Source organism: Narcine bancroftii, chromosome 3, assembly GCF_036971445.1.
Source record: "Narcine bancroftii isolate sNarBan1 chromosome 3, sNarBan1.hap1, whole genome shotgun sequence".
NCBI classification, from domain to species: domain Eukaryota; kingdom Metazoa; phylum Chordata; class Chondrichthyes; order Torpediniformes; family Narcinidae; genus Narcine; species Narcine bancroftii.
In genome coordinates, this window is record NC_091471.1 from 300,343,163 (window position 1) to 300,356,454 (window position 13,292).

Sequence of the window (13,292 nt, forward strand, 5' to 3'; positions counted from 1 at the left end):
TGCAGGATAGCTTGAAGGTAAACTTGTATGTTGAATGGGTGGTGAAGAAGGCAGATGGCGTTCATGTCAACAGGAATAGAATACAAGGGTAGGGATGTGATTTTGAGGCTATATAAGCCACTGATGAGACCTCACGGAGTACTGTGAGCAGTTTTGGCTCCTCATTTAAGAAAGCATGTGCTGACATTGGATAGAGTTCAGAGAAGGTTCACAAGGATGATTCCAGGAATGAAAGGGATATCATATGAGGAGCGTTTGATAGCTTTTGGCTCTGTACCAATTGTAATTTAGGAAAATGAGGGGGGATCTCATTGAAACATTTTGAATGTTAAAAGGCATGGACAGAGTAGATATAGAAAGATTGTTTCCCATGAAGAATCTAGGTTAAGAGGGCACCACAACAGAATTGAAGGGTGTCCCCTTTAGAACAGAGATGTGGAGGAATTTCTTTAGTTCGAGGGTGATAAATCTGTGGGATTTCTTGCCACATTGGGTGTATTTAAGGTAGAGATTGATAGGTTCTTGATTAGTCAGGGCATTGGAGATTATGGGGAGAAAGCCGTAGAGTGGGGCTGAGTGGGAAAATGGATCACCTCATGGACTTAATGGCCTATTTCGGCTCCTATGTCTTAATGTGTCATAAAATTTATTTGATTGCTATGCACCATATAAGAAAAGTGAAATGAAAGTGTTCCAACAGTCTTTGGCCTGAAACATAACTGTTTCTCTTCCCACAGTTGCAGTCTGACTTGTATTTCCAACATGTTTTTCAATAATAAAAGTATATTTGAGGAAGAACAGGTGCAACATCTACTAGTTCATAAAACCTTTTAGTCTGTCATCCGCAAAGCTACAAGAGGCACAGGTTATCAGAGTTTTCTCTATTGCATTAGATAACTTCCAAGGATAACTTTTTCAAAGAGAATATTACCTCTGTGAATTAAAACCTGGGCATAGTGAAGTGTTTTATGTCAGATTAAATCTCTCTCTCTCTCTCTCTCTCTCTCTCTCTCTCTCTCTCTCTCTCTCTCTGCATACTGCCCGACCTGCTGAATATTTCATTTTTATTTCAAATTTCCAACATTGTTTTGATTATCTTTATATAGTTAAACACCGGATATCCAAATTTAAGTAACGGCAGCCTCAAGCAACCGGCAAAAAGATTGAGGAAAATGAATTTTTAAAAAAAGAATAAAATAATAGGTTTAAAAAGAAGTACATTTAAAATTGTAAAAGTAAACTCTCTCTGAATTTCACTTAAAATTTTGTTGAAAATGGGAGAAAATATTCAGCCAGTGGAGGGCCTTGGTCGTGCTTGGCTCCTCTCAGCTGTTTGAATAAAGTTGAGTGAAACAACGTCGCCCAGGATGAAGAGCTGGTCAATGCCGTTCACCATTGGGGTAACTCTTTTAAAGTCTCTCCGTATCCCTGCTTAGTAAGAGTCACCCTGGTCAGAGGCTTTATCTGTAAACTTGGGGAATGGAAGGGTTAATTATCTATAATGTTACTGTTCGTCTTTCGGGCAGCCCTGTGGAGGGGAAAGAACCTGCAATTGCAGCAACAGTTAAATGTTTTTTGAAAATGTGACTGAAAATAAAGTAAAATGCTTTAAGGTTTATATATTCATGCAAGTGAAGTTTGTTTAATATGAGCTCAGTATTGTATTACTGTTTATTCTTAATGGAGGTGTATTAGTTAGACATTGTAAGAGTAAGTCTTAAGCAACCAGAAAATGCATTTACCCGGCATCTACTAATCCCCATAGGTGCCAGATATCAGGGGGTTTTACTGTTTACCATTATTTTAGGTTTTATCGTTTTAGTACAAGGTGTTCTCATCACGTGATACATGTACAAAGTGAGTTTTTGTAAACATGGAAATATTTGCCGTCAAACATTTTAAGACTATTTCCAATAAAGACTGTGATATCTGAAGCAACATTACCATTGTGATGTTACAAATATGTGTATATGTGACTGTCAATGGGTAGCTGGTCAGTCCCCCACTGGGTACTCGCTCCCTGGTAACTCCTCCCCTTGTGACCCTGGAAAATGTGCTGTAGTGATCCCTGCTTCAAAGGTAAAGGCCTGTTTCTGTGCTGAAAGATTCTAAATTTCCCCTCAGGTGCAGGTAAGTGGGGAGAATGTGGTCGGAATAAAAATTGATCCAGCACCATTATGGGCATCAGTCTTCACTCCATTGAAGACGTGTTCAAGAGGCGGTATCTTAAGAAAGTAGCCTCTATCCTCAAGGACCCTCACCACCCAGGCTATGCTCTCTTTCCATCAGGAAAGAGATACAGGAACCTGAAGATAAGCACTTAGCGGCACAAAAAACAGCGTCTCGCCCCCTTCTGCCATCAGACATCTACATGGACAACGAACCACCTCACTTTCTCTTCTTTTCACAAATTTATTTCGGTTTTAAATTGTATTTCTAGCAACGTTTGCAGTGTAATGCTCCCGCAAAACAATAAATTTTGTGGACGTGCTCATGTGACTTGATTGATCTGCTGGCGGAGGTTTGCTCACTGAGCCAGCAGGGGGAGTGCCACACTGAAATGAACATCTCAAACTGGGCCTAGAGGAGAAGGTTCAATAGAACCTTTGCCTCACTTGCTTCTAGTACACATTGAAGTTCTTTACCTGAACGTCCAAAAGCAGTGGCAGTAACTTAATTAAATGTGGTTCCTTGATCCACTGTGAGGAGATTAAAGTCAATGCAAGTCTCTTTTGGAAGCAAAATATGGTGATATATTTTAAATTTTGTAATTGCGGAGCGCCTGGAGGAAACCCATGCAGACATGGAGAGAATGTACTAATTCCGTAAAGACAGCACCGGATTTGAACCCATGTTGCTGACACTGTAACACCATTGCGCTAACTGTGATACTGAAAAAAGATACAATATGGCAACATTACACTGTGATACAAATAACAGAACAATTAAGATAATGATAAACAGTAGTCAATAGTGTCATATTGAGTTTAGTGGATTAACAGTCGATCCTATGGAATATAACAATAATTACCCTGAGGTGTCACAATGCTATTTTTGATATACAAATCCTCTGGCCATTTAATAACTAAAATTATATCTCCTAATTATCATTGACATTGAGATTGAAAGACTATCATGCCAGGTCAGAATTACTTTCATACCCTCACCAAACCCCATGCCCCTCATGTAATCAAAACCAAGTGTTGACTGCTGTTTGAGTAAAGTTATGAAGTGGGAACCTTCCCATTGCTTGAGTTTTAAAGACAGGGCAGGAGGCAAAGTCCCTGTGGTTTCAGGGACAGAGGAGAAGACAGATTGCTAAGGCCAAACAGTATGAAAACAGGCCCTTTGGCAGTGGCAGTTGGTGCTACCCGGTGCAGTAACTTACGGTGTCACCCACCCCCCCACACACACACACCCCTGCAATTGGAGCGTAGAAGGAACAGGTCTCTACTTTTTGTATGTCTGTGGTGTTTGCAGCGCTGATTGGGGGTGGGGGGGGCTCTGGCCGGAGCGCATTAGAAGGTTCAAAAGTAAATTAGCAAGGAGTTTTAGCCTTGTAGATATATTGATACATGAAAGCTGGGCTTATAAAAAATGATTTTGTTGTTATAACTAACTACAGGGATATTTTTATAAAAAATGATAAATTTCTGTTGAAGCAGCACACAAATTTTATACACAGTCATTTTGGTGTCACCCCCTCTGTTGGTGTCACCTGGTGCGGTCTGCATCCCCTAGTGATGCCAGTGCCCTTTAGCCTGAAGTCCATGCCGTCCATAAATTACCCATGCTAATGCAAAACGTTACTTTAACCACCCATTTACACTAATCCCATTCTATTCTCTCCACATTTCCAACATCCCCCCCACCCCAGATTTTACCACTCATCTGTACACAAGAGGTAATTAAATTAGCCAATTAACCTACATATGACTAAACCTGCCCCTTTATGTATCAAGAGTCCATCTTTCTTAAAATATTCAAATACTCTGCTTTCATATCCCTTTAAAGATGAGAATTTCAATGTGACATATACACTAGTACAATGTACAGATGCACTGACATTCTTCCTTGCTGTAGCCACACAGCCAGGTACAAGGTGCAAAATCTGCCAACAACAATGGTATGAATTAACCTACCATAATAAGCCAAGTCAGAAAAAAAGGTAATGAATATAAGGGAGATAATTAGTCACAGTTAATACAAGTGAAAAAGTGATATTTCAATAATATTCAGATCTTTTGGTGGACCCAGAGTAGTTTATGGTTTGGATTAGGGAAGTACAGGGAGGTTCAAGAGCCTGATGACTGTTGGGAAGCCTACCTCTTGAACCCAAAGGTTACGGACTTCAAGCTTCTGTACCATCTGCCTTTCGGTGACAGTGAGAAAGACAAAAGAAAAACTCGCCTCATCTCTGCGTTAAATATGGGAGCCCTATTTTTCCCCTTGTGTGTGAATGCTAACTAGGCAGAGTCATTTTAATCAGTGACTTCCCCCTAATTCTCAATTCTCCCACAGGAGGAGTCTCAATTTCTCAGCATCTACCCTGAATGCACCCACAAAATCTTATTTTTTGTCCCGTCCGCCTCTCGTTCTTCTAAATTCCACCACATTGCGGGCAATTCTATCTTCTCGTTCTTTGTGCCAGGATTTAATCCAATAAATCTAAGAACAGTAGAGCTGGACAGAAAGAGCAATTGTCATCCAAAGCTGAATAAAATGGAAAGTAGAATAGGCTTAGGAGAGAGGATCCAGAGAGATGAGGTGTCATTGTCATATACAAGAGTGTAACATACAGATATACTGAAATTCTTCACAGAATCAGAATCAGATTTATTGTCCTGAACATGTGTCACAAAATTTGTTGTTTTGCAGCAGCAGGATTTTGCAGTACAAGAAGCAACCTTACTATAAATTACAATTCTGTAAACACAGTGTTCTTAAAAATAAATAACTAGTGCAAAAAAAGAGAAAAAGTGAGGTAGTGCCCAAACGTTCATTGTCCGTTCTTAAATCTGATGGCGAAGGCGAAGGGTGTCAGTGCTAGCGTAGTGGTTAGTGCAAAGATGTTACAGCGCAAGTGGCTGTCATTGGAGTTGTTTGGGCAGCTTGGGCTTGTGGGCCGAAATGGCCTTTATGACTGAATCGTAAAAATTTTTTAAAATTTTAACACTGTTTTTGTAACATTCTTTTGTTTAGTTTACTAAATTACCAAAAAGGTAGTAAAAACTTTTTAAAAAAAGATTCGCAGTTCTGAACATTTAGCCTGAAAGAGTTAAAGGCCAGGAACAGAACCCATAAAATTGATCAGAGTAGAAGAATTCATTGGTTGGATACAAGTAAATATTGGTAACTCTTTCAGGAAAGAATCCAAGGGAAAAGAATGTGAGAAAAAATAGGGACAGAGGTTTGTTGTACAGTATTTGCAGCACGTGCATTCTATATGAACACTTTTAATTTATTGCTAATTGGGATTCGCGGATACATTTTACTTTGTGCTTTTCCGATGGAGAATATATCAGTAGTATTGACACGTGGTCACCGACTAACCTAAATCACAGGACATTTTAGATGAGTTGTTGGACAATTTGGGGCTTGAATTGAGTGGGTGTAGTATATCTGGAGCCTTGAAAGCTTTTGAAAGGTAATTTAATAAAATTGTTAATGTTATCTTTTCCCAGGAATATCAGTATGTAGAGGTCATGCAAAGGCTTTAGTGACTGTTACCTGATTAAAATTATGTATTTATTGATGTATCTGGTGTGTTTATTGCCTCTTTTAAATTAATTCAATGTTTACTACATTTTTTTTCTTTGTAAGTACGTGTTCAGCTGCAGCAAGTAAGAATTTTGGTCTATGTTCATTGTACAATGTGTATGACAATAAACTTATTCTCATAATTAAGCTGTTCCTGCTGAGGAGTCCATTTGAAGAAGTTGCCCCTCCTTCTGCTAACGACCCTTTGTCCATTCAATTCTCTGTGTCATAACCAACTTTGTCCACACAGGGACCACTACCCATGAGTGGGGGAACGAGGAGCTGAACTTACAAGATGAGGCACACAGTGACGATCTCTGTGATTTGAAATAAATGAGCAGCTGAATATTTATTTTAAATATTCACATCTCTGAGCTGATATGGAAACCTCTTCAACAAATCAGCAGATGTTGCTCTGACCTGACCTGACCTGACCTAACCTCTGTCCTATTGGCCTGAGCTTTGACCTAGGGAACACCCTCCCCCTCCACCAAGCCAGGGGACAACATCACGTTACCAGTAACTGCCAGGAGCTGAGTTTGAGAACATGCCTGGCAAACATTTAAAGACGTGAAAGTGATTTGTAACAATGGTCGGTTGGAAACATCTGGCCTTGGAATTTGGAGCAGGAGGTCATCCTAGGATTTCAAAAGGAGGGGCTACTTTTGGCAGACAATCCCAGCTCACAGTGTTAAAGGGAAAAGCAGCCAACCGCAGGTCAGCTGCCGTGAGAGGCTGCTGGGACTCCCTGCACAGTGGAAAACATGATTGTGCATTGAAGGGTCACAACTAAATGCTCATAATTAACCAGACTCGCTTACTATCTGTACACTGGATGCAGACTACACACAAGTAAAAAGGTTGAAGGAAATCCCTGGTACTGTCATGAGCTGAAGCCTTTTGGAAAAACTCACAATCTTTACAACACATTACTTGGATTCTCAGAGTGGTTCAATTAATGAAACTATCTCCGTTAGGTTAAAAAAAAACTTGACTAATGTATTGTGTGGCTTAAAGTAGAACATGTGTTCCTGTGCATGTGTTCATGTTGCAATCCTATTGAAAGCAGAGCCACAAGGTGTGCCTGGTTATCAATGATTCAGTTTATAATCAACACCTTGGAGCTCACTGATTTAATAAAATCTATGTGTCTACCTATCTAGTTAAAACACAACGCTGGAGAAACTCAGCAGGTCAGATAGTGTCCTTTATATACCAAATGTAAAAAACATAACTGACGTTTCGGGTTGAGCCCTTCATCAAGGTATTCTCCAGCAGGGCTCTGTTTTTTAGTCTTTTAACCAATTGAAAGATAAGTATAATATACCAAATAATACTATTTTTTTCTTATTATCAATTTAAATTATATTCAAAAAGAAAGTTAGGATCAAATTTTAGATTACTTGAACAATGTCATTTTGAATATTTAATAACCAATACGTTTATTAAAAGATTTATTATTAATAGGTATATAAAATTGTAAGAGACTATCCAGAAAAAAAGATTTATTTAAATCTAAATTAAGATGGGAAAAAAATCTGAATATACAAATTCAAGAAATATGGTCAAAATTATGCTATGAGAGTGTAACAAATACAGTTAATGTCAGATACCATTTTATATTTTAAATCAATTAATTTCTACTCCACATAAATTACATGGACTTGATTCCAATTGCTCTGATCAATGTTTTAGATGTAATAAAGAGGTAGGATCCTTTTTACATGCAGTATGGCAATGTGAATAAAGTAGAAAAATTCTGCGAGGATATGAGTACTTTATTGGGACAAATTAAGATGAAACAAGTTCCAAAAGATCCGAGAATATCTTTGTTAGGCGATATTCTTAATATGAAGTTAGATATTTATCAGAGGAAGTTTTTTTTAATGTAGCAATAGCAGTAGCGAAGAAATGTATGGTGGTAACGTGGAAATTAGACAATGATGTGGGGTTGAATGGATAGAAAATGGAATTGCAAAATTGTATACCACGCTGCCTACAGGTTTTTTTGAGTTTATATATAGGACCGTACTGGTTGCTCCATAGAAGGTCCACGAACCACACTGGCACTAGTGGGGACCAGGTTGGGGGCTGGGGGGGGGGATGTTGCAGGGGAGCAGGGAGCAGAGACACATCACTCCTCTGCAGAATCCTACTCCCCAACTGATGCCAATGACCCAAATATGCTTTAAAAGGCCCTTTAAATAGGTCAACAGTGTTTTATTTAATATCTTGAAAGCATGGATGACCTTGAAGGGAAATATAGTAGGGGTGCAGAGAAAACATATCCAACCTTAAGAAGACTGAAACAATGGGAAGAAGAGAAAATTGAAGACGTGGTATCAAAGACCAGATATTTTGACCTTTTCTCATGGGAAAGGTGAATGTTGGTGCAAGGAAGAGGAGAACAGCCTGAACCTATTTCAGGGGAACATTTTCAGCAGTTTAAGTGATTACCACTGTACCTTATGAAGTATTAGGCTTGTAGGAAGAGACCACATTTCTTGTAAAAAGGTTTGTAAACTGTAGATAATTGACAAATTGTTTTAGATATGTGCCCACTAAATAGTCACTGGAATCTTGTAATATTTTAAGATGTAGACATGTCCTACAATTCTTCTCCATGTCATCTTTTGGGGGATCTGGGAAGAGTGCTAATGCCAATCAGGAAGGTGTTCCAGAAATGGTGATAATGATGAAGCAGCCATATATTTCAAAGTCAGGGCAAGATGCATCTTGGAGGCAAACCAGTAGGCAGTGGTGTTGCTGTGTACCCACTGCCGTCAGTTGTCTTAGTGCTGAGGTGTTCCAGATTTGTGAAGTGCTGTCGGAGAAATATAGGACAATGACAGTGATTTGTTGGTCCTCCAGTGGTGGAAGAGGTGAATGTTTACGATGGTCTGTGAATCAAATGGGTTTGCTTTATCCTGCTTGGTGGCTACCTTCCCAAGCCTGCACTTGTCCAGGAATGCGGAGAGTATTCCCACCACACAGCTGAGGCCTCACTTGTAGATCAGCGGTTTTCAAACTGCCTCCAAAACTCACGTTCTACCTTAAGCAATTCAATGCCAAAATTCTAGTGATTGCTTAAGGTGGTATGTGAATAGGAAGGGAAGATTGAGAATCACTGCTCTAGACCTAATTGTTACTGAAATATTTTGCTTGAGAAAAATTGTCACTGGCCCATTTCTTTTGGAGTTATGAAACCCTGCACATAACGAGACAATTAGGAACGATTAAAACAGTGATTTTCAAACTTTTTCTTCCCACCCACATACCACCTTAAACAATCCCTTACTAATTACAGAGCACTTATGGCATAGGGATTGCTTAAGGTGGTATGTGAGTTTAGGGGGAGCAGTTTGAAAACTTCTGATGTAGATGTTGTAAAATTTTTTTGGGGGGGGGAGTTAATTGCCTATCTCTTCTCTTTGGCTTGGCTTCGCGGACGAAGATTTATGGAGGGGGTAAAAAGTCCACGTCAGCTGCAGGCTCGTTTGTGGCTGACAAGTCCGATGCGGGACAGGCAGACACGGTTGCAACGGCTGCAGGGGAAAATTGGTTGGTTAGGGTTGGGTGTTGGGTTTTTCCTCCTTTGCCTTTTGTCAGTGAGGTGGGCTCTGCGGTCTTCTTCAAAGGAGGTTGCTGCCCGCCAAACTGTGAGGCGCCAAGATGCACGGTTTGAGGCGATATCAGCCCACTGGCGGTGGTCAATGTGGCAGGCACCAAGAGATTTCTTTAGGCAGTCCTTGTAGCTTTTCTTTGGTGCACCTCTGTCATGGTGGCCAGTGGAGAGCTCGCCATATAACACGATCTTGGGAAGGCGATGGTCCTCCATTCTGGAGACGTGACCCACCCAGCGCAGCTGGATCTTCAGCAGCGTGGACTCGATGCTGTCGACCTCTGCCATCTCGAGTACTTCGACGTTAGGGATGAAAGCGCTCCAATGGATGTTGAGGATGGAGCGGAGACAACGCTGGTGGAAGCGTTCTAGGAGCCGTAGGTGATGCCGGTAGAGGACCCATGATTCGGAGCCGAACAGGAGTGTGGGTATTTGACCTGATTTTGTGATAATGTTTATTCTTGGATGTTGATGGTGAGAACTTGGACACTGTAGCGTGGACATTACAGTCATGCAGCATGGATACAAGTTCTTCAGACCTCCTGCTAGAAGATGACCATCAACCACCAATTTGCACGAGTCCACCATTGTATTCTCCTACATTCCCAACCACACCTGCAGATTTGCTCACTCATCTTTCTCAGAAAACTTTACATCGACCAGTTAACCTATCAACCGACAGGCCGTTGGGATGTGGGTGGAAACTGGAGCATCTGGAGGAAACCTGCATGGTCACAGGGAGAGCAGCTCACTCAGTGTCCAATGTCAGAATCGAACCTGCATCTCTCGTGCCATGAGGCAGTGGCTTGACTAGTCTGAATAGTAATGTTGAATGCCAAGGATAGAGGGTCAGACATTTTCTTGTTGAAGAGAATCATTCTCTATCATTGTGTTGCATGCGTATCACTTGGCACTTATCAGCAACTCAATATTCCAGTCACCATGAAATCAGGTCAGAGACTGATAACACCATCTACAAATATGTCTTCAGGAATATGATGGAAAACTCTGCTCTTACAGCCCTACAGTGCCCAGGAAGTTCTCAATCAGAATCAGAATTTATTGTCATGAACATGTCGTGAAATTTGTTGTATTGTGGCAACTCCTCAGGTGCAAAAATAACTACTAATTACATTTAAAAAATAAAATAAATAAATTAGTGCAAAGGAAGAGAAAGCAATTTAGGTCTGTGTTTCATTGCCCGTTCAGAAATCTGGTGGCAGAGGGGAAGAAGCTGTTTCAGTACCACTGGGCGTTTGTCTTCAGGCTCCTGTACCTCCTTCCTGTTGGTAGCAGTGAGAAGAGGTGTGGTGAGGGTCCTTAATGAAACAGAGTACTTTCTTAGTCATGTCCTTAACAGAGTGAAGTGTGATGCCCAGGATGGCATTGGCTGAGTTCTCAACTCTCTGTAGTCTTTTCCAGTCCTGTGCATTGACTCTTACAACCAGTCAGTGATGCAACCAGTCAGGATGCTCTCCATGTGTACACTTGTAGAAATTTTCAAGCCTTTGGTGACATACCAAATCCCCTCAAGTTCATTTGGACATCAGGGAATTGCCAATGTTTTAGGCAAGATGTTCATCGTATCTGGAAATCACCCCTCTACAGCCTCTGATTTGTCATCACACTTCCCGCTTCTATCTCCTCCCCAGGGCGCACAAAGAGGACTATCGTAGCCAGTCTTGGTGCAAGGTTTTGACTTGAACCATTGACAGTTCCTTTTCCTTCCATAGCAGCTGCTCAACCTCATCAGTTTTTCCAACAGATTGATTTATGTTCCAGATTCTAGCATCTGCAGTCTGTCTTGTTTCTAACTGGTCATAAATACGGGGCTTTTTTTTTTCTTATCCTATCCCTTCCAAATGCTCAAAATGGGCTTGTTGGAGAGAAATAACTCCCTGCCACAAGAACTCTGTATGTCATAATTTAGAACCAGATACACCCACTCACTGAAGCTTTCTGCAACATCTAGTGGGATGGCAGCAAACTAAAACACAACAAAAATAAATGACTTCAGCAGAGCCCAACTGAGGACAGTGAGTACATTCTACAGCAAACTCAAGCAAGGAAGCATTTGATCACCAAGCTGTGCAAAAAGCAATCCAGTATCTCCAATAATAGAGGACTTTCTAGAACTAATTAACCACTCTGTTGTGTTAACTGTAATTTGATGTATGCATTGCTTTAACTAATAATTTATTAGCTTTGCTGATGTTTTGTCAATATTAATTCATTTGTTTAAACAAATCAAAGCCTCAATAAAGATGTCCGTTCTCGGTAATAGGCCTTGAAACCAATCCTTCGTCCAGGCATTTACCACCATTCCTTATTTCCTGAAAAGGATCGGAAGAGCATAGAGTTATTCTCAGATTTATTTCAGTTATAAATATCTCACCAGCAAATCATTGACGTGGTTTTTGCTGAGCCAAAAAAAAACCATTCATTTAATATTAATCGCTCATTTCAATGTTGATATGTAGATTTCTATTCCTGTGTTAAATATTTCATGATCTTAAAATCAAAATGTAGTATGAATTAAAGGGTAAACTATGACATTATTAAAAAATGGTAATATTCATAATTTTACAGTTAAAGTCCTAAAATCCAGACTGCTCGGGAATTGGGACAGTTCAGATTTTCCAGATTCTCGGGCAGTACTTTCAGAATTTAATTTTAAGAAGTATTAGATGAACAGGTAAATTTTGATAGTTTATTTCACTAGCAAATGCAGTGCGCCTCGTTTCTTAAAATGAGCAGTTTTAAAGAAAAATAAAGTCAACACTTGACAAAAATGTAAACATGAATTTTTTCAAGTAAAAAAAAAGCATGTAATGCTTGAAATTATGTTTAAAAATAAGCATTTTAAAAGAAAAACACAGTGTACAAATTAATTTATTTGTGATGAGATTACCTGCATTAAATGTGGTTGCTTGTTGCCGCTGTGCAACTGTGGCGCTTACACACGCAAAAACCCCTTAAATTTAAAAGGTTTGCGAGTCCGGATTCTCAGGTGATCCAGATTTCTGGCATCAAGACTTTTGGATTTTTACAGTAAATATATTTTAATTCTTTTAAAGTATTGTAGTGCGCATCAAAAGAACCAAAGACTTGTTGATCCAAACCAAGGCTTTTATTAACTAAAAGACTGGAGCATATCACAAGTAGGTCGACCAGTCCAGAATGAGCAATCCTTCAAGACCTGCCAGTAGGTGTGGCTACACTCTCAGCCAATCACAGTCATCCTACACTACCATCTGTACATATACACATTGGTGATAGAATCTGTACTAAGACCTGCCAGTAGGTGTGGCTACACTCTCAGCCAATCACAGTCATCCTACACTACCATCTGTACATATACACATTGGTGATAGAATCTGTACTAAGACCTGCCAGTAGGTGTGGCTACTCTCTCAGCCAATCACAGTCATCCTACACTACCATCTGTACATGTACACATTGGTGATAGAATCTGTACTAAGACCTGCCAGTAGGTGTGGCTACGCTCTCAGCCAATCACAGTCATCCTACACTACCATCTGTACATATACACATTGGTGATAGAATCTGTACTAAGACCTGCCAGTAGGTGTGGCTACGCTCTCAGCCAATCACAGTCATCCTACACTACCATCTGTACATATACACATTGGTGATAGAATCTGTACTAAGACCTGCCAGTAGGTGTGGCTACGCTCTCAGCCAATCACAGTCATCCTACACTACCATCTGTACATATGTACATAAACACATTGGTGATAGAATCTGGACTATCACAAGTACATACTAATTTTTTTTCTTGAGGAAAATCATTCTTTGCTATATTTTCCTATTCTGTTTTGATACCACGTGCTTAAGCAATCTAACGACGTTCCCCAGTCTCGGTTGCTTCCTCTTTCACGGTGGTTTC

At 40.1% G+C, this 13,292-nt stretch overlaps 1 long non-coding RNA gene across 1 annotated transcript in view; it reads left to right on the plus strand.

The window, feature by feature from the left end:
- LOC138756530 (uncharacterized) overlaps positions 1-13,292 on the plus strand; it is a 76,142-nt gene that overhangs the window by 32,162 nt on the left and 30,688 nt on the right. The window lies entirely within an intron of this gene.